Source organism: Rosa chinensis, chromosome 3, assembly GCF_002994745.2.
Source record: "Rosa chinensis cultivar Old Blush chromosome 3, RchiOBHm-V2, whole genome shotgun sequence".
Lineage (NCBI taxonomy): Eukaryota > Viridiplantae > Streptophyta > Magnoliopsida > Rosales > Rosaceae > Rosa > Rosa chinensis.
In genome coordinates, this window is record NC_037090.1 from 43,643,537 (window position 1) to 43,670,116 (window position 26,580).

The 26,580-nt window shown below is 37.2% G+C and overlaps 3 long non-coding RNA genes across 4 annotated transcripts; 1 reads left to right on the forward strand and 2 right to left on the reverse strand.

Annotated features, from left to right (window-relative positions):
- Positions 1 to 263: 263 nt before the first annotated feature.
- Positions 264 to 1,998, reverse strand: LOC121052025. The gene is made up of 3 exons (XR_005807786.1): positions 1,968 to 1,998; positions 941 to 1,152; positions 264 to 817 (listed from the first exon to the last, which is right to left on the reverse strand). It is a non-coding gene; the product is annotated as an uncharacterized LOC121052025 (long non-coding RNA).
- An 8,665-nt stretch (positions 1,999 to 10,663) lies between these two features.
- On the reverse strand, positions 10,664 to 11,653 carry LOC112193755. Its single transcript, XR_002934009.2, has 2 exons — positions 10,893 to 11,653; positions 10,664 to 10,815 (listed from the first exon to the last, which is right to left on the reverse strand). It is a non-coding gene; the product is annotated as an uncharacterized LOC112193755 (long non-coding RNA).
- Positions 11,654 to 12,370: 717 nt separating this feature from the next.
- On the forward strand, positions 12,371 to 14,163 carry LOC112193283. Of its 2 annotated transcripts, XR_002933830.2 has the most exons (4): positions 12,371 to 12,938; positions 13,029 to 13,144; positions 13,231 to 13,684; positions 14,069 to 14,163. It is a non-coding gene; the product is annotated as an uncharacterized LOC112193283 (long non-coding RNA). The 2 variants fall into 2 exon arrangements; XR_002933829.2 differs by lacking the exon at positions 14,069 to 14,163 and having other exon boundaries at positions 13,231 to 13,772.
- Positions 14,164 to 26,580: the final 12,417 nt, after the last annotated feature.

Genomic DNA, 26,580 nt, shown 5'->3' on the forward strand with positions numbered 1-26,580 from the left:
CAAGGCCCGACCCTCACCGTCTCCAGACATCGCGCGAGGACATCATAGTTTCCGCCATGGTACTCAGCGATCTTCATCGGTTTCCGGCGACTCCTTACCACACCACCACCACCTCTCAACTCAGTGGACCACGGAGACCAAAAATGAAAGGTAACTTCCCCAACCGACGCTGAAAATGCAGTACCGCCTTCCCTGGAAATCAAGTTGTCATGACCGATTTGCCATCTCCGGCCAACTCCAAGATGTACGAGCACCACAAATGATACGATCCCCAAGGTTGTAGCCATGAAACGACATTGGTTGCAAAAGGAAGGAAAGGAAAACAAAGAGAAATTAAGCAAATGTAAGTTTCAATATTCTTCAATGATGCTTACAACAATGCATCCCTACTATTTAAGCAACTGGGTGTAGAAACTACCTAGAACCCACTATCTGGACCATGACCCAAAAGGATAACACGTAACATGGCCCAACAAAGCCCACAAGACAAAATAGCCTATGATAAGAATAAGAATCCTAACAATTCTGCCCCCCTAAAATAAGGCATGCCGTCATGCCTGTAGTAATGGTAGCTAGAAAACAAAGAGAGCTACCAACTTCTCCATGAGCATTGTAAAACACCAACTTTCGCAATAGAAGTATAGTTGTTATGTAAAGTCTGGAAGGCAGCAAGCGGAGCTGAATGTGCAGCCATAGCAATGATCCTCTTCACAAGTAGAAACGATGAGTTCATTACATTTATCACGAACTGTATCATCACTATTATTATGGTGCTCCTCACGAATTTTACAACTGTCAAGGAAGCAATGGGTGCAGCCTGCAGCATTTCAAAATATTCACCAAGAAGTAAAGCCAAAGCCATCATAAGACACCCAAGACTAAGAAGCGTGATGTTAACCAAGAGCTTATATATAGAAATCCGATCACTAGAAAATTGTACCAATTCTTGCAGAGTTGCAGCTTGCAAAAAGTAATCAACTCCCACTGTAGCATTTGCTACAATCTGGAGTTTGTACCAACCCCATTTGTGCACATTTTCAACACCTCCTTTCTCTATGATACGCTAAAAGCAAGCGCATAATTTAACCCTGAAATGTCATCGTTAGTATACGGTAAATAGGGATCGTTCTAATCCGGGGATTGATGGTACACCTGTCATTGTAAAACAATTAAAGAATTAATACAAATATAAAATATAATATAAAAAAAATAAAACAAAGGATAAATACAAAGTAAAGATACAAGAGGGGTTTTAACATTAGGGTTTCAAAAATTAAAATAAACAAAATAAAGAAAATGTAAAAACACATGTACAAGAATGAAACATAAGAAACAAAGATAAAAACCAATTCCATATGATTAAACTCGATTCAAACCCTATAATTGTTCATCCAAGTCATGAGAAAGAAGTTAATCATGTGAAACATTTGACGCAAATGATTTCTCATATTTTACTTTCTTTTACTAATTAACCTAAGTGAAAGCACCTAGATCAATCCTATTAAACATGCAATCAAGGTCTAGAAAGCTAGCTAATCAAAACATGTTCAACGCAAGAAGCATAGAGAAAGGTTATCAACTTAAGTGCACACAACCTAGTATGAATAAGTTCACCTATTTGCAATCCTCTTCAATTGAATTCGACCTTTGTCCAAAGCCTTTAATACTTGTGATTTAGGTTCAAAAAACTATTAGGTGAATCGTTTACCTAAATCTAGCACCAATTACATGCAAATCCTATAAGTGTCGACTCAAATAAGATAAACATATAAAAGTTTTCTATCAAGCAAATTCAATAGAACAACTCACATAAGCAACTTAGAATCACAATTATGGAATTCAAAATATTTATTTAAACATAGAAATTGGGGTTAAACTTTGCCCCAAACATTATTGTTAACTAAAAACAAGTTCATACGAAATCAAACAAGGAAATCAAAAGATTACAAGGAAAAAGAATGAATTACACCGTGAGTGGAGATGGATATGGAGAGCTTGAAACATTGGGATCTTGAATCTTGGAAGCAAGTCTTCAAGGTGGATGATGGAGGTTAGGTCTTCACGGCTCCTTCTTCTTCCTCTCCTTGCTTGAAGATTTAGAACTTGCAACTAGAGAATGGAAAGAGGGAGAGAGATTTCTAACGTTTTTGGAGGATTTTCTGAATGAAAGTATGTGGTGTAGAAAACGTCCAAGGATGTTGAGTATATACAGGGGAACGTCAAAGGCTCTCCAAGCTTCATGATGCTTCTTTTAATTTCCCAAGGAATTAATCTAATAATGCCACATAACTTCGAGCAATCACGTAGCGCCACGTCAGCTCTGTTGTGTCATCCAACCAATCAAAAAGCTTCAAAATAAATCCTTAATATATTGTTGCCAAATTTCCAATGATTTAATCTGATTTTATTCATAAATTTCGGCCAAATATCTAGGCATGTACCTAGACAATGTATCTGGACGCATTTTGGATATTTTCTTCCTTAAATCTCTCCATGGCTTTATCCTTAATGTCATCCCCTTGATTTTCTCTTGATTTTCACATTAAAATTGCATATTTTAATTCATTAATTTTGGCCAACATATCTTGAGGGAATTGAGGAGCGAATCAGGACTTGTTTCAAGACTTATCTTGTTGCACAATCCCTTGAAACTCTCCCAAGATTTTCTCACTTAAATCTCTCCATGGCCTTATCTTTAACGTTGCCCCTTGATTTTCTCTTGATTTTCAAGTTAAAATGCAGATTTTATTCTTTATTTTCGTCCAAAATATCTTGAGGGGATTTAGGAACGAATCTGGACTTGTTTTGAGCCTTATCTCGTTGCACAATCCTTGAAATTCTCCCTAGCTTATCTCAAACGTTTTTCCTTGATTTCTTCTTGATTTTTCACGTTATCTTCATGATTTCTCAAGAAAAAATCAGATTTAATTCCCAAAAATATCTTGCTTATGTCCAACAACCCAAAATCCAATGGGCTTTCTTCATTTGCTGAAAATCCACATTAACCTAGAAGGTTCTTGGGCCTGCATGTGTCATCTCCAAGCCATAAGGTCTCCTAGTGCTTCCAGGACTCTTCTCTCAATGTCATTTTCCTTCATTATTTTGATCATGCTTCCTGGTTGGCTCAGGAGTCTTGCTTGACAAAGTTTCCTCTTCTGAATAGGATTTCCTGGTTGAAACAGGATTTCCTGGCTGGACCAGGAAAACTTCATATCTTTGTTTCAGCTCATTTATGCAGTCCTTGTGCCTTGTCTCAGCTCTCTCCAACGTTTCCTAGCTTTTCTTTCTCTTTTTGAGCTCATTTCAGCAAGTTTGCTCCATAGGACCTGAAAATAGAAACTATTACTAAAAATAGAAACTTCTTAAAAATAGTAACTTTCCTAAACAAGAAGGATTCATTTAAGGAAATAATTACTAAGTAAATATGAGGAAATAACAATTAAAACATCACATTAAAATGCTCCTATCACTCTAGAAAAACCGACTCATGTTCTGTCATTGATGAATCAACATTCCAACAATATAGATACTCAAATAGAGAAACACTTGCAGACATGACAAGCAGAGGCATAACCAATAGTTTAGAGTACATCATGTTCAAACCAGTGCGGAGCTCAAATCCAATGTTCGCAGTATGGACAATCTGGGTTAGCTTAAGCGAAAGAAATGCATTAGCTCTGTCAATTAGTAGCGGACCTATATGTGCATCATCACTTAAACTGCAAAATTGAACTGCTGGAAATTTTGACAACCAAGTGTGAGCAATGTCTTTATAACAGCCACCAACCATGTAAGCTTTAACTCTCAAGTTTATATAGGCTGCGCCATGAATAACTGCAGCTTTTGAGAACTTCACTTGAAGCATATGAAACATCATTTTCCTGTACAGAACATAAATATCCACAGTGGCAAGGTAAGGTGTCCCTTGCCAGTTCAGATCATCAATTCTCGAATTGGTAGTAGCATATGTCAAAGCTTCAAGTTTCCTGTCTTTTGGTTTCTCAAAAAACTCAATAATGAATCCCTCTTCATACATCAAGGCATGTATAACATTCCAGCCCACCATCTGATTGTCAATATGATATGCCAAGCTTTGGATTATACTTGCAACTTCTCTTTTGAACTTCGTATTAGGAAATGCAAGCAACCAAAATAAAAATGAAATTCCAACACCATCCATCTTGACATGTGACTCAATGGAGTCAATGCCCTTTCCACATAATGCAGCAACAATTGTATCCATTAGACTAACATTTAAACTAAAAGCATTTTGGCAAGCACGTCCATATATTCATGAAACAAGTTGGCGTTCCTTACCATTATCCCAAATGTGTCATCAGGAAGCAAATTCCCAGCATTATCATTGAAAGCACTATCATCCAAATCATGCACATCAGAGGAGACTACAATACCTCCACTTAAATAACTTGACTGGAAAATATCCAATTTCTTGTTGAATGCAGGTTGTGTAATCAGTTTGTTGACTACATCATCAATGAGTTGTGTCTTCAATTGGCCTCTATACACAGCTATGATGAAAACTTTATTAGGTTTTATAAGATAGTAAGTGCCAAATGGAATTTCAGAATTTTCTGAGCAAGACTTTGTTACAGAAGCAATGTGGACAAGACGACTTGAAATGCAATGTAACCAAATGTGTTGATGCATTAGCAACTCAAAAGCAAGACTCATCACTTCTATGATATGAGAATTCATACTTGTCGCGTCCAAAAACCACTTCTTTGGTACCTCAACTATACCAATTGGACAGTACTTCAAAACTAGATTCACGACAGTCACAAACATATAATTTTCATCATTCAAAACGGTAGATGAAACTTTAGCATGACTATCATCATACCTTTTAAGGCTAGGCAGCTGATTAATGTATCTCAAATAGAACGCAATCAGGCTTTTAATGAAATTCTGTGGAAATCAAATATGTGATCATCAACTTTGAAATCATCAGGAGGCTTAGTGCAAATGGTAATAAAAATATCATTATGCTCACTAACAAGTTTGGTTGCTTCCTTTGAATCAAGGACTTTAGAACCCAAAGAAGGCTTCCTGTCCAATTTGTCAGCAACTATGCCACTAATTTTCTTGTCTAGCAATTGAAACAAAGCTTCTACACTGACGTGAGCAGCATAAAAAATTTCACCAAGAGTAGCAAGCACCCAACCTTTGTCACGAACAGTATCATCGTGGAAACTATAAAGTCTAGTTTCACTACTCAACCATTTATCAAACAAATTATTGACATCCCTATTTATTTTCTCAATCCACTCATCAAGAGGCCAATTGTCTTCTCCAACTTTATCATTCAAGCAATTACAATAGAGCTTAAGCATACCAGACAAGATACTCTCAGAAGCTTTCTAATATGTTGAGAATTTAAATCCAATGTAGTGAAGGCCTGAGACAATGAGTTATGAGTCAGTTCACCAAGTTCGTCGAATGCTTCCTTGCAAATGAGTTTAGCCTCCTTGATCTCATAATGACGAAGTTGTAAGCAGAGAATGAACCATTGCACTCCCTTTGCTGCAGATTGTGCATCAGCAGAACATATCACCATCTCTCTGTCAAGATTGAATTTGGCATGAACTTTTGATTTCCATTTCTGCCATATTTTCTCTAGCTAGCACCATTTCAGAAGTCACGTGCACTTTTTCATATTTGTCTCCAGTAGACAAATTCTCTTCACCAATATTACCATTCAAGAAGTCATTATCAGTAACAATGGTGGAGTCAAAAGAATGCTTAATTACATCATATAGTATCCCTTTTGCCTAGGGCTACCACTTGGTTTGGTAATTACTAAACCGACCGAATACCAACCGATGTTTTAAGTTTGGTAAACCGACTTTTTGGTAACCGAGACCGATAAAACCGAAATTGAAAAATTATAAAACCGAAATTGAAAAATTATCGAAACAGTTGGTTTGGTTTTGGTAAATACCGAATCTACCGATTATCTAAATATTAGCTTTATATACTATGGTTTTAAATACACATACATGTATATTAAGAAATAAACATAAAATTTTTCATAATAGTATGAACATTACTACATATACTACATTAATAGTACATGTATTTTAAGTAACCTAGTCAAAGATGGTTAAATAACCTAGTTTTATTGAAAATGACTCAAACTTGATGTCAAATATACAAAAGAAAGCTATAATTAGGAGATGAGTACTAAGTTGACGACTATAAAATTGAAGAACCTAGTTTTGTTCGTTCTGATTTTAATTATAAAGAATTAGTTGTTCTAAAGTTGGTAATACCGAATTTGGTAGTTATGATTAAAAACCGAAAATTTTGGTTGGTAATTGGTAGCTCAATTTTGAAACCGAAAGCTTTGGTTTTGAAGTTGGTAATACCTATAACCGATTCGAACCGACCGAGTGACAGCCCTACTTTTGCCTTATCAAAAGGACCCAACTTGCAAAATCGATACACCAGAGCTAATTGTTTGTAAAATGCATCATTCATCGTAATCTGCTGTTCAATAATAGAATCATATGTCAAATTCACAGTTTCCTTGAACCCACTTGTAGGAATACCCTGGAGTTTTGCCGGAAAGACAATGATGCAACATGGTTACTGCTGCTATGTGTTTCAACCCCTTTAGCAACTTGATCATCATTAATTGAAAACACGAGATTGCAAGCTCCTTTGAATTTGAAAGCACCACCGTTTTAGAAACATTCACATTTGAAAAACACATCAAATCCACTAGTGCTCACAGGAACAGCTCTAAGAGTCATTTCATCAAACACCTTCTGGGCATACTTGAAATACCCATTACATTCCAGAACATCAACGACAATGCAAGAGTTATTGCACTTGGTAGTCTCAGATTTCCAGAGAGCAATGTCAATGGTAGTACTCCTTTTACGCTCAACTTGGAGCTTGTGAAGCACCCAAGCGTACTTGAACAAACGCTTGTTTATCTCATCACAAATTTGAGACTCCACTGGTTGGGCTACTGATTCTGGATTTTGAGACTCCAACATTTCTTCATCCCCCACATCCACGCGCCGAGTAGAAATTTTGGTCTCTAACTTGTGACCCATATCAAGTTGAAGAGCAATTGAAGAAGGGTCTTCATTAGTCACGGCTGTAATTGAAAATTGGGGAGGTTCCCAATGTTCATCAGTAGGAACTAACACAGGTGGGGTAAGCGACTGTTTTGTGGGAATGACATGAGGTTGGGTAGAAGGGTAATGGTGATAGATTTCACTCGGATGAGGGTCAATTGGAATTTGAAGTGACTGGGGTATGGTGGTGAAGAGCCCGGTACTTGAGTAATGCTGGTTCTGAGAACACGGGTAAATGTGTGGCGAAGGTGCAGCGGTGCTCAACTGAGCGTGATTTGTAGAAAGGTGTGGAAATTAGTGAGGAAAAACATACCCATTGATGATTGTTTGGGAAGGTGGTGATGGTGGTGGGTAACTTGGTTGGAATGGAATTTAGGAAGGTGGTGATGGTGGTGGGTAACTTGGTTGGAATGGAATTTGAGAAGAAGACGGTGTGTAGCTTGGTTGCGATGGAAATTGAGGAGATGGTGGGTAGCTAGGGCTACCATGAGGGTGATGCTGTAACACCCGCCAGAGATCCCACTGCTGTACACCGCCGGACTCACAGGAAACAAGCCCAGTTGATGGCTCTGATACCAGTTCTTACGATCCCCAGGGTCGTAGCCGTGAAACTACATCGGTTGCAAAAGGAATGAAAGGAAAACAAAGAGAAATTAAGCAAATGTAAGTTTCAATATTCTTCAATGATGCTTACAACAATGCATCCCTACTATTTAAGCAACTGGGTGTAGAAACTACCTAAAACCCACTATCTGGACAACGGCCCAAAAGGACAACATGTAACATGGCCCAACAAAGCCCACAAGACAAAATAGCCTATGATAAGAATAAGAATCCTAACAACAAATCGAGTAAGGGCTTCACGAACTACCAAAGCCCCCAAAATCTGACCTTTGTTTCTTATCAGAACCACCGCACGCGCTACCGCCGGTGCGTGGACCACCGTAGCTCCGCCACCAGATTTCCAGGCTACTCAAGTAGGTAATTTCATACCTTTCCTTGGTGGTAGCCTGCATTTCAATTTGGACAGCAAGACCCTAACCTATTGCTGCTTAAATGTGATTATGAGGTTTGTGAATTTGGAGTTTTGGGTATTTCGGATAAGAAGGTGATGACTGGGTCAGCTTTGAATAAAGATTCTCAAGGTATGGGTTTTGCACGAACTCTGTTTTAGTTAAGTGTTTGGATTGAGGGTTGTTTGTTAATAGTATTATGTTTTCTAGGAACCCGAATGGTTAATAGTGGTGGAAGGTAGTAGGGATAAATCGATTACAACTTGGAGAGAGAAGATGGTAAATGGCTATGTGTTCTGTTGAATTAGTTTGGGTTTGGTGACCCTAAAACTGCTGTAATTGGTTTGGTCAGTTTATTGAATTGATGGTAATATTGGTTTGTTGTTAGAATGGTTTCAGCTACAGTTTCTGACAGGACCCGCCCCGGATTTTACCCCAAAATCCGAAGTGGCCCTGCGGGGCCCACCTTAGAAGAAATTCGACCAAAAATTTAGGCAGAACTTCCCCTAAAAGTAGGCTACCCAAAACCTGTAGGAAAACATTTACACTTCTAATTCATCCATCCTTATTCTCCTGGAGCCACCCCGCTCCCCAAATCAACATCAACCAAAAATCACAATCCACAATCTCATCTTAAGACATGAATTTCACGGTCATCAGAGCAATTCTAAAATAGAAGGTGTAATGGAATAAAGAGTAAGGAGGATAAAGGATCGATAAATCCTACAATGCGGAAGCGGTGATAACTTTGCCTCAACTCCATGTACGCCCGACCTCGACTGATCTAGCCTGCAAACTGGGCATTTTAAACTGAAGGGCCCAGGGGAAAAGTATATGAAAACGTTAGCGTGAGTGGACAAAAATAAACAATTTTAAACCAAATGGATTTTATACTTTCCCACATTTATTTCCTTAAAACTCTCGATGCATGCAACGATTTAGAAAACAAATCACGAGAAGCTCCTCTCAAGAAATGGGCTAGTCACAAATAACCACAACGAAGAATTTAAATTCCGATGCTCGAGAAATGGGACCAGCCCCACTGGTTAACGTAAAACGGACTAGCCCCGCTAGTCAAAAACAACAACAAAAAAGGATACGGGGAAGAGAGTTCACCATACGGGAATGGAGCCCCTCAGGCTCTACCTACCCTCGACTGCCACTCACACATAGATTGTGCGAGGAGGAGAATTAATAACCTCAACTACCACTCGCACATAGATTGTGCGAGGAGGAGAACATTACCTCGACTACCACCCACGTGAGGAGGAGAATAAATCACCTCTACTGCCACTCACCAACACAAAGTAGGTGAGGAGGAGAACAAGCTACCTCAACTGCCACTCACAAACACAAAGTAAGTGAGGAGGAGACCTAATCACATGACCCGCGTATGGTGAGGAAGAAGATCGTCGAAAGCCAATAAACCTGTATAGTTTCCCCAGATTTCTCACGAAATAAGAATCCAAGTGTATAAAGACGTGATCCCGCACGCCAAGATCATCTCAAGTTCAAATATAAATAGGATCTAAATAAGTATAAAGTCTTACTTCATCGAAATCTCATTTCGTAAATCTCATAATAATCTCAATTCGCCGAATATAAATATAAAATAAATAGTATAAATTCCGAATCCGTATAAATCAAAATCCTCAAATCGAGCATAATGAATCTTAATTCAAAAGTTCAAACCAATAAATCAATCAATAATCCAAACCAAAATAAAATGCTCGGTAATTAAGTTGATAAATCAATAAACTCAAAACTTGCGGAATTTAATTTGCATGCATCAATTAAAATCAAAAGTCCACTCACAGTGAATTGGCTAAGCCGCCGTCTAGTGGAATCCTCGTGTTTTGGGATCTAATCATCTTACAGCTCCGAGTACTCCAGTTAGTTCCTTTAATGAGCATTAAAACCGATAAGAAATCGATTAATAATTCCAATGCTCAAATTCTTTAAAAGTCCTTCATTTAATCTTAAGTCGATAATTAATGAAAGCTATTCTCAAATAATTCGACTAGCGTAGTATAAGATCTTCGAGAAAACAAAGATCGCACTACTTCCCATATTCTAATTTGGGTCAACAAACTCGACCTTTTATTTAGCATTTCTTCTTTATGTAATTAATCCACTTTTACCATCTTTGGATAATTCCGCTCGCTCAGTAAATCCGAAATATGGTAGCACAAAACTACCCAGTTATAATTTCTCCTTTGACCTTCATTGAAAATCTTACTTAAGTTTGACTAATAAAATATACCACTTTCATTACCGAGTCCTTTAAATCGTTCCTAATGCAAATTCCATACAAATTCCTTATTAATTAAATCTGATTACATTTCCCTTAACAGAAACCAAAAGATAAATAGCGGGCGATTTCCTTAGGACTATATCACCATTATTAAACCAAACCACCAGTTGGTTAACCATGACACCATATCACCATCACTACTCTTTTCCATTCTTTTAACCATTAACAAATAACAATCCCCTTTCCACTACCATGCCAAAGTTCCAATATAATTCAAGCAACACAACTAATTCCAATTCAATAATTCCCAAAATTATATCTTCACTAGTACACTAACACAAAGCAAAACATATCCAACCCCGAGATTTTTACCATTCTTCTTTTCCAAACCAAGACTCGATTCGCCAAAACAGCATTCCTCCACCATCGGTCACCCAATGTCCTGTGAAGTATGACAAGTTCAATAATCCAACTCTTAATAATATTTGAAGTCAAAACAGAATCTAAGCAACTCCTTACCATGGTCAGTTTCTGTCAAAACTGACCCAATCATCCTCTCCTTGTCTGAAACTCCCAACTCTCAAAATTCCACAAACCTCAAAAGCCAATTTAAACAACAATAGGTTAGGGTCCCTGGTCCAAAACGAGTTGGAGACTTCACCAAGGAATTGGTACGAAATTACCTACTTGAGCAGCGTAGAAATCCGGCGGCGGAGCTGCGGTGATCCAGGCGTCAGCGGCGGCGCACGAGGCGCAAAGGGTGGTTTTGGCCAGAACCGAAGGTTGAAACCATGGGGTTTTGGTGGACAAGAACGAGCTAATTCCATCCTTGGAGGTGGTCTTGCGCAATTTAAACTAGAACTTGGAGATTGAATAAACCCAGAGCCGACGACTCCGGTGAGGGTGCATCTGGGGTATTCCGGTATCGGTGGGTGACGGGCTTGCAGTGTTGATACCAGCTTGCTCTGAGTTCGTGTGAGGCGGCAGCGAGCTAAAGAAATGGCCGGAACTCAAGAGGAAATGATGAATAGAGGTTCAAAATTTTAGAAATCAGATGTGAAGGTTGGGGTTGATACTTGGCTATAATTTCTCTTGGGTTTCGGTCGGGCTTGGGTCTAGAGTCGATTGGTGGTGGTGGTGTAGCCAAAAGGTGGCCGGACGCCATGAATTTCGGCGTTGCAGAGAGCGACAAGAGAGAGAAAGTGACAAGGTCGTGCGGCCGGGGAGAAAGAGAGAGAAGGAGGAGGAAAAAAAAAAAAAAAGCAAGTGGCAAGGGTTTTTCCTCATATATAGTTGACTTTGTGAAAAGTCGATTTTACCCTTCACTGATTCTCAAAAAGCTCCGGCCTATAACTAAACTTCCGTAGACCGTAACTCTTTCATGCTAAATTCGAATTAGGCATGCCACGTGTCCACAAACTCGGAGTAACGTGCTCTACGACTTTGTCAAGGGAGTTTCCTCGAAAACTGAATTAATTAAAAAGTCAACTTTTAGTCCTCTTAAATGATCGAAATAAAGATAAAAGTACAATTCTTAATCATTTACCATCAAAATGACTGGTAAATAGGTAAGTTTCGGTACGGGGCATGACAGTTTCGGTGGTGTTATGCTTATGCAAAGTTATTAAGTGATGAGTTGGTTATTATTGTGGAAATGTCTTAAGAAGTGATAATTAGTTGGCAAATATTTAAGGAATTGGTAATTACTGAATGGATCGGTTTTGGCAAATAACTGAATGTTGTAATTGTTGTTTAGGATTAATTTCAGTTGACCCCCCTGAGGTTTGCAGGTGTCATCATTTCACCCCCTCTATTCTCAATTTTGAATTTTTACCCCCTGAGCTTTTCAAATTTCCTCAACCGTGTCCAATGTCTCATTTTCCGTCCAAATTGGACGTTAACTCTAACTATCAGACCCACTTCAAGGGCTAAAATAGTCATTTCAAGACAAATTTTTATTTATTTTATTAAATAACTCATTTCTTCTTCTTGTGTCTCTCATCTCCTCTATTCTCTCTCTTTCTCAGTGCCTCACCACCACCATGGCCCCCGACTAAGACGACTCTCCTCTTCCTCCGTAGACGATGTCGTTGACGAGGACGAAGATGAAGTCATCAACTCCGCCTCTCATTCCTCCATCTCTAATTCCCTCCCCATCGCCATAGCCACCGCTCCTCCCACCTTCACTGCCTCTTTTTCCTCAATACCCATCAAAGACTCTCCTTTTCCTCAACACCCAACTCGGTCTTGCAACTCGCTTTGGCCAACCAGTGGTCCGCCGAGCTAGAGAGCGAGTTGTCCGAGTCACACCGATCACACCATAGGCTTCCAATTTCTTCAATTGGGTATGTGAGAAAAATGGGTTTAGGCCAAGCTCTTTGATTTTTAGCCTCTGCCGCTGCATTTTTGCTCCACTGCTGGGGCCGAAAGCTTGACCCCCCCCCCCCCGGTCTGACAGCTCTTCTTCTTCTCATAGCCGCTTCCATCTCCGACTAACAATCCGCTTTCTCCTTCCTCTCTCATATTAGGGATCCTCGTGCTACTCACAATTGCTGGGCATACAAGGTAAGGTTGGATTTTGAACATATTCAATTGCTTTTTTCTTGCTTGGTAATTTGGGATTGTGGCTTTTGATTCATTGAATGAGAAACTCAGGTGGGGGATCAGTACCGGTCTAATGATGATGGTGAGCCATCGGGAATGGTCGGGAAGCCCATTCATTATGTTATTGAGTCTTCAAGAATTGATAGAGTAATGGTCGTCGTCATCCGGTAATAAACTTTATTCATTTCCATGGTAAGTGGTTGCAGTTTGATTTGTTGGTGAATTGTATAGTGATTGAATTCTGGTGGTGCAGTTTGAGGAGTTTCAAGCAGGTTTTTGTGGATTTTGGGTGGTGGGTTTGGTTTGGAATTTTGGTTGGAGTTGATTTCAGGTGGTGGAGGTTGAGGATTTAGCTCCAGAATACTTTGTTTTTGATGGAGAGGGACGGATCCACACCAAAGACAAGAAATCAGTCGCTGGTGGGATGAACGGAGGAGCTGACGTCACAGCCTGAATCGGAGGAGAGTCTTTGGGTCTGCCCATCAGAGATGAGAGAGACAAGAAGAAGAGGATCAAAGGAAGAAGAAGAAATGAGTAAAAAATTAATTTTGTCTTGAAATGGCTATTTTAGCCCTTGTAGTGGGTCTGATAGTCAGAGTTAACGTCCAATTTGGACGGAAAATGAGACATTAGACACGGTTGAGGAAAAGCTCAGGGGGTAAAAATTCAAAATTGAGAATAGAGGGGGTGACACCCCCAAACCTCAGGTGGGTAAACTGAAATTAATCATTTTATTTAAGCAAGTTAAATTGATTGTTCGATGAAGATTTATGAGTTGAGTTGCCAATTGGAATACTCTGATACTACTATATCCTGGAATTTCTGTAAGGATGGAATCAGGTGGAAATGGTGATCGTGAATTATACACTTAAGGTTTAAAATGTTAAGTAAAAAGGTCAAGTAGGACAAGAAAATTATTATTTGGAAATAGATTTGATTATCGTATCCCAAACGATCTCGTACTACATTAGACGGATTGTTTGAGACTAGTATTAATTATCAATTGGAAATAATGAGATACTTTTAAAGAAATTGAGCAATGGAGTTAATGATCGAATGCTTATCAGTTTTAATGTTTATTAAAGGAACAGAACATGAATACTCGGAGTTGAAGGAACGTTCAAACTTAAAGATTCATAAGAGGATGAGTAGAGCCTGATATACGAGGATTCCACTAGACAACCACTTTAGCCAATTCACTGTGAGTGGACATTTGATTTTAATTAAATTATGCATGCAGTATTAATTTTGAGCATTTATTTTATTATGAGATTTATTTATGATTTATGAGATTATTATTGAACTTCCTTTCCGAGAGCTTTTATTAATTATCGAGCTATTCGAGTTGAGTTATTGAGAAATGATTTTCGAAAAGTGGTTGATTGAGAAAATATTATGAGGACTAATGATTATCGAGTATACAGTTACATTATTAAGATATTTGAGTATGATTGATTTCTCAAGAGTTCACGAATTATGCTCTCGATGATTTAATATTGATTTATGAGTTAATATTTGATAAGAGCACAAAGTGTGACGTTTTTAATATGTATTTTCCCTCATTTGGCTAAGTTATTCTCTTCAAATTACTAACTATAACATAGTTTCTGTTTTTAGGTACTTCAAGGTCGGAAATGGAGAAAAGAGGTAACAAAGAGCAGAAATGAGTGGAAATGAAGAATGAGTCATTTTAGAAACTGTCATCTTTAATTTTAGGAAATATTTCCTATTTTGTTTTAGGAAACTTTCTTCCTTTGAACTTTCTTATTTCTGATTTTCTTGTTTTAAAGAGAGAATTTAGGAGTCCATTCCATTGAAAACTCTTGAGTGATGAAATCAAGGAAACTTGAAGGTTAAGAAGACTTGCATAAATCAGGAGGAACTCAAGGAGCTATCATTCACATAAATTCTTCTTATTTCGTGGAGATAAAAGGGGAGTTTTTTATTCAATATTTATCCTAATTATCTTATTTTCTATTGATTATAACTCTAATTAAATTCTGATTTTTCTTGATAAAAGGAGTTCATTATGTGCACAATTCTTGGAAGAAGAAATTAGTGCAATTCAAAGGAGAAGAATAAGGGATGTATCTGGTCACTATTCAAGGAAAAGAATAAGGAGCATTGCATGATTAACTCCAGCGATATCCAGGGAATATATCAAGGGAAAAGAGATCAGAAAATTCAAGACTCTGTCAAGAGAAAATCAAGAAAATTTGGAGGAGAAATCATCTCTAGATGATTGGCCATGATTGCATCACAAGAGAGGATAATTCCACTATAAATTGCAGCAATTCGCTACTCCAAAATCATCACTTCTCCACACAAAATTCAGTTCATTAGCCTAGCTCTCTTCTCTCCAAAACCCTCTCCAAAATTCAAAAAAAACCTCTTGCCGTGAAGAGCTTTAGGACTTCTCCAAGGCTGTTCGTGTTCTTGAAGACCTAGCCTTGTGTTCTCTTAACGTTCTCCAAGCTTCCTTGAAGATCAAAAAGTGTAATACATGGCCCTTATTTATGTTTTCGTACTCTTTAGTATTGAATTTTAGATTTCGTTTATGAACTTTGTTATTGGAGTTGGATTTTTGTTAAGAACGAGTATATGTTAGTAATTTTCAGATTCGTTTCTTTATGTTCTTGAGTTGTTTATGATATCTCTACAATCTGATTTCGTGCAATCTTTTTATATCTTTAAGCATATGATTTTGGTTGAATAATGATGTTAATATGCAAGTTAATAAAGCCAAATTTGTGTTCTAATTTACCTGATCGTTTTAGGGCAGAAATTGAAGTGGTAAAGGCTATGTACAATGGTCGAGATTATATGCTACATGTTCATGCATTTGTAACTTCTTATGGATGCATACATGTTTGAATTTAGAATTCTAATTGCACTTAATGATTCATATATAATGTTGACGAATGCTCTTCAGTATTAACGTGATGTTTTATATGAAATATTTTAAGTTATGGACTTTTCCTAACTTAGGAGATTAAAAAGAAGAATTAAAGTGGTACTCGATCTCTTTAGACTTGTACTTCGAATTCATTTCTGATATTTAGTGTTGGCACAATTTTAGGTTGTATAGATTGAAACAATCCATTACATGTTGACATGGTTTGAAAATTCTGATTTGAGTGTGAAGAAGTCAATCATTGTAGATAATTTTATTTGTTTTGTTTTTACTTTAAGGCCTCGTCTGTTTCTCGGATTTGAGGACTTGGGAAAGGAAAGTTATTCATTTCCTTTGTTTGGTAACCACAAAGTCCAGAAATGCTTTCCTAACATAGGGGAAAGTTGGGGGTAAACTCATTCCACTCAAACTTCATGGGATTGAGTTTCCCATCCCATTTCCTAGCATTAATTGCAATAATTTTGGACAATAATACCCCAGCATTAATTGCTTGAGTACTCTTGGTAGTGTTAAAAATTCATTCTAGGTTGTTTTTATTTTAAAATAGATGGGTATTATTGAAACCCACCAAACATCGGAAGGGAAATCAAATGGTCTTTCATGGATGTTTTCCCTGCTTTACCAAACACAGGAAAGAAAATCTGACAGGAACTTTAGTTTCCCTTCCCCACGGGAAAGACAAGGGAATTGATTTCCCTTCCGTGAACCAAACGAGACCTAAGTAGATTAGGAACCAAATTTCAAAACCCCTATTTTATTGTTTTATTTGTTAATTGACATTTTTGTGTAGGTGTACCCTACAATCCCCGGACTGAACGATCCCTGCTTATCCTATATTGACAACTACATTTTGCAGAGTTAAATTGTGAGGCTATTTCAGCCCCATCAATTTTCGGCGCCGTTGCCGGGAAATGTTAAAATCCCTACCACTTAAAGTATCATTGATTTTGTTGTTTATATAGAATGCATACTAACATACGGAAACAAATCTGAAAATTACTAACATATGCTCGTTCTTAATAAAAATCCAACTCCAATAACAAAGTTCATAAACGAAATCTGAAATTCAATACTAAAGAGTACGAACCCGGCGACCCGATCCGACTTTTCCGGCTGTTTCCGGCGATCTCTGGCCGTGAAACTTGGGCAGCTGATTCGTCTCCTCCGTCTTGTCGTCTCTGTGGCATCCTCTAGCGGCGATATCCACCGTGTACGGCGCAGCAAGGCGGCGCAGTTTGGTGTTTTCAAACCTTACTGGAAAACGTAGCTCCGGCGACGGCACGGCTTCAAGTTTCCTTCTTTGGCTTCGTGGTAGCCTTCTGGATCGATCTATGGTGTTTGTTTAGATCAATTTATGTGGAAATCGGTTCAACTCGGATTGAGCAAAAATCCAAAGCTTGTGAGGTAGTTTTCGACCCTTTATGCTTGTTTTCTAACTTCGAGCTAGTTATGAAAATTCACAAGCATGCTTAGTTGAACAACTTTGATGTTGGGAGTTTTGTGAAATATTGAGTTTTGACTGGCGGAGGTGCGCCACCTCTTGTGGCGGCGTTCTGGTGGCTTTCCGGCCATGTAGGGAACTGTTTTTTGTATTATATATGTTCTACTCGTTGATACGAGCGTTTTGATATATATATATGCAAATTTTGGAGTTCGTATGGATTTGTTATGATTTTAACGGTTTCATACCGGTCGATTTATTCGATCCGTGAGGATTTGAGCTTCCAATCGACTTGTGGGTTGGTCATATCGACCGTGGAAGTATTCCAGAGACTTTGGGAGGTCTCGGATGTGGTTTTTCCTTGATTGGCTCCACTTTGGGGATTTTAGTTCAAAACAGGGGTTTCGAACTTAAATCAAATATGAATCGTTACTAAGTTGGAACCATATGTGATTAGGTACTTAACTAAGTACTTTGGACAGTTATTTTGTGGATTGGCTGCTTTGTGCTATATTGAAGACACAGCAGGAGTTTCGAGGTGAGTAATCTCACAAGGTTCATTTACGAACGGAGTTACCATTATTGTTTTAGCGTTATTTATTTAACTACAAACTATAGTTGGTATTAGTATTCATTCCTGAGCGAATGACTACGTATATATATATTTACGTGAAATATATGTATATATTCTTGTGGATGATGTGTGATGAATAATATGCATGATGGTGTTCATATTATTGTTGAATGTGACTTTTCAGGAAACAATATTGTGGAAAAAGATGTTTTCTATTGTTTGAAAAGTATTGAGCTTGATGTTATATTTTTGAGTTAAGTGTGACTCATTTTAAATGTATTGGTCCTTATACCAAGGGTCATAGATGGTGAGAAGAGATTGGGAAAGCTGAAACTAGATGTTGTAACGTTTCTAGGTCGGGTGTGACCTACTTAATGTTTGACTTTAAGACCAGACAGGGTCTAAAGATCATATGTCACAGATGGTGACAGGTTGCAGATGGTGACCTTGATGTTAGATTATATGACCAGACGGGGTCTGAAGATTATATGTCACAGATGGTGACAGTTTGCAGATGGTGACCTTAATGTTGATTCTAAGACCAGACGGGGTTTGAAAATCACATGTCATAGATGGTGATAGGTCGCAGATGGTGACCAAGGCAGGAAATAGGTAATCAAGTTCGTGGCCGGACGAGTGGTTACGATTTCAGTAGAGCTATAGTCTGTCTTCCATTATAGCTTATAGGGGTAACGGTGGAGATTGCTGGAGACTCATAAGTATGTAGTTTAAAGGAGAGTTCCGAGAGTATTCTTCTTTTATTGTCTAGATGAGACTTGATACGCTTAAAGTAAGCATATAATTTAACCCTGAAAATGTCATCGTTAGTATATGGTAAATAGGGATCGTTCTATTCCAGGGATTGAGGGTACACCTGTAATTGGAAAAACAAATAAAGAATTAATAAAAGTATAAATTAATTTACAAAAAGAATATATACAAATAACGAAATAAAAGGGGGGGTTTAAGAATTATAAAATCAAAGGTTAAAATAAATAAAATAAAGAAAACATAAAAACATATATACAAGGGTGGAATGTAAGAAACAAAGATCAAATCCACAATCATATGAATGAAATCCAATCACAATTCCTATAGTTGATCTTCTATGTCATGAGAAAGAAGTTGACCATGTGAAACGTTAGAAAGCAAACGATTTCCCATTTTTTACTTTCCTTGAATAATTAATCTAAGTGAAAGCACCTAAATCAATCATATTGAACATGCAATCATAGTCTAGAAAGCTAGCTAATCAAGAACACATTCAACGCATTAAGAACAAAAAAATGATGTCAATCAAAGTGCACAACCTAGTATGAGAAACCTCATCTATTTGCAATCCTCCTTAATTGATTTCGACTTTTGTCCAAAGTTTTTACTACTTAAATCTAGCTCCAATTACATGCATATATCCTAAGTTGGACACCAAAGAACACAAACATGCAAAAGTTTTCTGTAATCCAAAATCAATAAAGCAATCTCACATAAGCAACATATAAATCAACATATAAAAATCACAATTTTATTTCAAAACATATAAACGGGCTTTAAACTTTGCCCTTAACGTCATGTTAACTAGAATCCATAACTCTACGAATCAAACAAAGGAAAATAAAAGAAAGTATGAAATACACCGTGAAAGATGGATGACAAGACTTGAGACGAAGAACTTAAAGATCCTTGAAAGCAAGCAATCTTCTAGGGAAGACACAAGGGTGGATGGCGGCTAGGATCTTGATGTATTGCGTGACTTCTTCTCCTCCTTGGTTGGGACGCAGAGGTTCTGAAGACTAGAGAATGGAGAGAATTTTTCTGATGTTTATTTACTGAGGGAGAGAGGTGTGGTGTGGTCTGTTAGTGTTGTGTTGTGTTGGTGTAAAACGTCTAGAGAGGAGGCTATATATAGGGGAACGCAAGGCTTCATGAATTTAATTTCCAAAGAATTTTCTGGTTGCACCACACAGCTCCAACCAATGAATTAATGTCACGTCAGCTCTGCCATGTCACCCAACCAATAAAAAAACTCCAAAATAAGTCCATAATCTTTCCAAATATATTATTGCTGATTTTCCCAAGATTTTATATGATTTTTCTCTTAATTTTCGGCCAAAATAATCTTGAGTGAAAATAGGAATGAATCTGGACTTGTTTTGGACCTTTTCTCTCTTAAATCTCTCCATAGCGTCATTATCCTTGATCCTCTCTTGATTTTTGACATTAACTTCATAATTTCCCATTGCAAAATCAGATTTAATTCCCCAATAATATCTCCAACGTCATCTTCAAGCCATGTGGTTTCCTAGTGCCATCAGGACTCCTCTCTTTTCGCCATGTGTTTTCATTTCAGCTCATTTCTTCTCCATTTATTCAAATGTACCTAGAAAATAAAAACTAAATTAAAATTTATTTATTTAAGGAAATAACTAAGTAAAATATGAGGAAATAACTATTAAAACATCGCATTAAAATGCCCCTATCAAGACTTGAATTGCTTCTTGATGGTTAAGTTAGCAAATAGAACATTGTCACAGCGGTAATTTATGTTGTCCTTTCGGTGGAAAGGTTATGGAGTGTTAGAAGGAATCATTGTTGCATGGTTTCCTTAAGCTGATTTGTGTGAGTTGTTGATTGATGTTCATGAGTTACTTATACGAGCTTTCATAAGCTTACCAGGTTTGTTGTGTGGAAACCCGGTGCATCATTCTATGGTGTAGGGGTTAATCATGCATGTCAGGGTAATCGTGACTGAAGTTGAGGTAGCTTGTTGGCAGCTGAACGGGTAGGAAGCAAATTTTGTTGGCTTTGCCTTTGTTATGACTTCCGCTATGTAGTAAGCTCTGAGGAGCATTTACGTTTATTTTGTGATGACAATTTAATTCGTAAGTTGTGAAATATGTAACTCTGTGGAGCGGGTCAATATTTGAAACTGTGGGTTCAAGACATCAATATGCACTTGCTGTAAAGGGAAGATGTCTCCATGTATTTTGTATTGATGGCTGAACGATCGCACATGTATAATTATGAGATTATATATCGATTTTTATTTATGTTAAAAATCAGGGGCGTGACAATAGAAAAGGAAATAAATCTAATATGACAACTGAGTCATAGTACTGCGATTAACTAAAAAATTCATCCGGACTATATCCAATATGGGGTGTGAATTTTGGACTCAGATCTAATTAACTCTATTTTTTAATAAAATTACTCACAGGTATCATTTTGAAATTTTATTAGCCATGCCATAAGGCCACCTAATTTTTCTTGTACACATAAAGCCCCTAGCATCTTCAAATTATTTCATAATCTCTAGGAGTAGTTTTTGGTGGTCAGAATAGATTTTGTTGTTAGTCAAAGTAGCTTTTGGTGTTGGTCAAAGTAACATTTGGAGTTTTGAGAGCAGCTTTTGCTGTTGGTGAGAGTACCTTTCTGATGTTGTTGACATTAGCTTTTGTTGGTGACAATAGCCAATAGCTTTCGTTGCTGGTGAGAGTAGCTTTCTGGTGTTAGCGGCAGTAGCTTTTATTGCTAGTGAGAGTAGCTTTTAGTGTTGGTGACAGTAACTTTTATTTTTCGCCAAAGGCCGCCAGAAATCTTTCGGGAGGTCGCTGGAGACCTCACTAGAGGTTATTGGAGACCTTGCCGGAAAGAAAAGAGAGAATCATTGGTGGGTTTTTCCTTCAGTGGCATTTTCATAAATATGTTAGTTTTGGTATCCAAAATTTTAGACAATTTTTAATCTAGTAGCCTTAAGAGGGAAAAAACAGTTAGTGGCCACTTTGGCTAATAAAACATTCAAAAATGGCCTTATATGTAATTGGCCTTATTTTTATTTGTAATGCAAGATACTATCATTATTTTTTTTTTTGGAAAGGTAAAATGGTTCATTGGATAAATGAAAACCACCTCAAGATTGGAATAGTACATACACCAATATAAGACATAGGCCTACACTGACATTAGTACACAAACTACTCTAAAAAACATTAAAGCACAAAAGTCTAAACCTAACTAAAGAACTTCACCTTGGAAGGAAAATATAGATTGTTTCTTAACTTACATCGAGCACGCAATTGTGATATGCACATTGAGCAACACTTCTAAGAAAACTCATAGAAGATCTTTAGTTAGCCTAGACTAGACCAAGACCAAACCCTAGACAAGCACCATCTCCTTCCCCTTAGAGTTGGAGTGCTCATCATCATTAGGATAGCTAAACATTAGCTCTCTCTTCTTTTTCTTGTTCTAGTCCATAACAACAGTCATGAGCCCAAATTCAAGAGCCCAATCACAATGGGGTCCACAGGCCCAAAAGTTAGCCTTAGACAGCTTGGGCCCAACACCAATACCACCGAGCCAGCAACACTGCTATCATTAGTTTGAATAAACTTGAGAAATATATATTTGGAGACAAAATTTTCATCCACACATAAAAAGAAAAATTACCTAGCATGTCTCATTATTAAATAACCAGCCAAATTTATATTATTTATTATATATTTCTTTCCTCTCTTTTTATGTTAATATTAATATTTACTGACTTATGTGGATTACCACCATGTAGTTAATTGAAGATTTCCTTCATTTACAGTAAAGTATGTGCTCAGATTTTTATTTTTTATTTTTTGGTGAAGAGTTTAGTAGTTTTTATAATTACATAAAATTTGGCTATTTAAGATGGGTTGTGTTTCTGGACCCTTCAAGACTTTCAAATAGTTCCACCCCTGTGTGAAGGCAATCAATCAATCATACAAGCATGTAGAGACTACTTTTGCTCAGAGTATAAATAACTCTTGAACTAAGGAAAGGTTCAAAACCCTGTCAGTTTCATCTTGAAAGCTCTGCTTAGCCCTTTGGACTTATTATTGACTTATAAAATTCTTTGTCAATTTAATTTACTACTAAGTATGTGGTTTCTAGTTAAAGTCTTTTGTGGCACCTGAGGGACCACGAGGTTTCTCATGTTAAAAGTCTTTATTTTCATAAGGTAAGAGGAAGAACTTCGTTTTGAGTTAATCCCATTCCAAGTTTGTAGTCGCTTGGACAAGAAGTCAGACACGCGGATCTAAGCTCTAACAACATCAACAACACTGCACCAGCGATGTGCTGGCAAGCCCACAAGCATAGACCAAAATGACAGTATGTTTTGGGACTGCGACATTCCAAACATTTTAGCATGCCTAGTGGGACCTATAGAACGTTTTCATATCTACCATAAGGAAGGGAAAGCAAACAGTGTTTTTTTTTTTTTAGCTGGTATCAACATTGTTCATACACAAGCCCAAATTATTCTACTCACAACCTATCGTTACATACATCAAAGCCATAAACATAATAAACATTAAGAAAAAGAGAGGAAGAGTGGAGAAATTGGTTGGTTAGCAAATCGAAACCTCAAGACCTCTATCTAGCTCCTCTTGATGCAAAACTAGTGAGAAATATTTCAAAGTATGGAAATTTTGGTTCTTTCAAACCCAAATTGCCATACAAATCCAGAAAACTCTTAGAAACTATGAAGAAAAGGTTTGAATCTATGAAAACTAGAGTGTAATTGATTAAAGATGTACAGATTCTTCGGTTCTAGAACAAACCCAAGAAGCTATACACTTTTCTCTACACAAAAACTCTAAGAACTAACTAAAAGATGAAGAACTAAGGAAAATGGAGAGGAAATGAAGAGACAAAGAAGATGAAATGGATGAAGGAAAGTATGTAAAACGTCCAAAGTGAGGAGGGGTTCTATATATAGGCCAAAAGTGATGAATGGAGGGTGGAGATCAAAGAAAATGAAGGGTTGGATGTAATGGACAAAGGTGTAAGCATGAAACGTGGATGTAGTCTTTGTCATGGCTTCCCAATTACCTAGATACCTTAAGATATTTTTTTAGAGATCCAAAAGTAAGGGCAAGTGGGTAATTGACTAAGGATATCAAACACATGGACTTGTCATCTTCTCTTTTGAAATTCAAAACCCTAACACATTTTTCCTTCTTTTCCTTTTGACATATTGATCACTAGCCACCACCATTTGCTGTTGTTTACCACCTTTCCGCCTGTCATGTGGCCGGAATCCAGCTGGGTTCCGGCGTTACGGATTTTTGTGTTTTTGCACAGTTTTCTTTTCCTTTCTTCATACCAAATGTTCCTCCAGAGTGTAGATCATCTTGGTATAATTTCAAGGCTTAGTTCACCATGATTTGGCCAGAAATTCTGCCAAAATCGGTACAGGTCCAGTTTTACAGTTTTTGTCTTCTAGTGCAGAAACTTGCACCGATCTCTGATCTTTTGAAGGCCTTCTACTCTGAACCAGCTTTTGTAGTATGCATAAGAAATGATACTTAGAATGTCTAGAATGCCTCTGTAAAATTTCAGTTTATTTTGGGTTCCTTTGGTTAGGCTTTCGCTTCTCCCTCCTTGTCTAACTCGGTTTCTCCTAGCCAGAGCAGGAAAATGTGCTAATGTGACTTTTTCATACATTTCCAAGCCTGTCCATCATTTCCTAGCATAATAAGGAAAACATAATAAATATATATAAATAAACACAAAGGGTAAACATAACTGCAAGTATAGGCCCTGTGAAATTCAGAACGTCACTTAACATGCTAAAAACAAGCGGGCAATTTAACCCTGCAAAATGTAGTTGTCAGTATAGAATAAGTAGGGATCGTTCTAGCCGGGGATTGAGGGTACACATGTAATTGCAAAAATAAATAAAGAATTAATAAAATTAAAGTATTATTTACAAAAATAAAACAAAGAAACGAAATATACAAGTAAACACAAAAAGGGGGTTTTAGAATTATTAAATTAAAAACTAAAATAAATAAAATAAAGAAAATGTAAAAACATATGTACAAGAATGAAATGTGAGAAACAAAGATCAAAACTAATTCCATATGATTAAACTCAATTCAAATCCTATAATTGATCATCAAAGTCATGAGAAAGAAGTTGATCATGTGAAACATTCGACGCAAATGATTTCCCATATTTTACTTTCCTTTACTAATTAACCTAACTAAAAGCACCTAGATCAATCCTATTAATTATGCAATCAAAGTCTAGAAAGCTAGCTAATCAAAACATGTTCAACGCAAGAAGCATAGAGAAAGGTTATCAACTTAAGTGCACATCCTAGTATGAATAAGTTCACCTATTTGCAATTCTCTTCAATTGAATTTGACCTTTGTCCAAAGCCTTTACTACTTGTGATTTAGGTTCACAAATCTATTAGGTGAATCGTTTACCTAAATCTAGCACCAATTACATGCAAATCCTATACATGTCGACCCAAATAAGATAAACATATAAAAGTTTTCTATCAAAAAAATTCAATCGAACAAATTCACATAAGCAACTTAGAATCACAATTATGGAATTCAAAAGCTTTACTTAAACATAGAAACTGGGCTTAAACTTTTCCCTAAACGTTATTGTTAACTAGAAACAAGTTCCTACGAAATCAAACAAGGAAATCAAAAGATTACAAGGAAAAAGTACGAATTACACCGTGAGTGGAGATGGATATGGAGAGCTTGAAACGTTGGGATCTTGAATCTTGGAAGCAAGTCTTCAAGGTGGATGATGGAGGCTAGGATCTTCATGGCTCCTTGTTCTTCTTCCTCTCCTTGCTTGAAGACGCAGAACTTGCAACTAGAGAATGGAGAGAGGGAGAGCTTATGGTGTTATGGAAGAATTTTTCGGAATGAAGAGGTGTGGAAAGCGTCTAGCATAGGGGGAGTTTATATAGGGGGACGGCCGAGCTTCATGATCCTTCTTTTAATTTCCCAAGGAATTAATCTGATAATGCCTCATAAGTTCAACCAATCACGTAGCGCCACGTCAGCTCTATTGTGTTATCCAACCAATAAAAAGGCTTCAAAATAAATCCTTAATATATTGTTGCCAAATTTCCAATAATTTAATCTGATTTTATTCATAAATTTCGGCCAAATATCTAGGCATGAACCTAGACAATGTATCTGGACGTATTTTGGACCTTTTCTCCCTTAAATCTCTCCATGGCTTTATCCTTAATGTCCTCCCCTTGATTTTCTCTTGATTTTCACATTAAAATTGCAGATTTTAAGTAATTAATTTCGGCCAACATATCTTGAGGGAATTGAGGAGCGAATCTGGACTTGTTTCAAGCCTTATCTTGTTGCACAATCTCTTGAAACTCTCCCAAGATTTTCTCAACATAATCTCCCTGATTTTCACATTGTCTCCATCATTTCCCATGGCAAAAATCAGATTTAATCTCCCAAAATATCTCCAACGTCATCTTCAAGCCATAAGATCTCCTAGTGCCTCCAGGACTCTTCTCCCAACGTCCTCTAGCTTTTCTTTCTCTTTTAGGCTCATTTCAGCTTGTTTGCTCCATAGGACTTGAAAATAGAACTATTACTAGAAATAGAAACTTCCTAAAAATAGTAACTTCCCTAAACAAGAAGGATTCATTTAAGGAAATAATTAAGTAAATAACACTTAAAACGTCGCATTAAAATGCTCCTAGCTATCAAATTCCCCCACACTTAGCTTTTGCCAGTCCCTTAGCAAAATCACACAAAGACACAAATTTAACAAAAACAGAAAGAAAGACTCTACACATACAATGACTCTATTGCCCTTCAACATTTTATCTCAGAAATCTCTTACTTTCACAACATCAAGA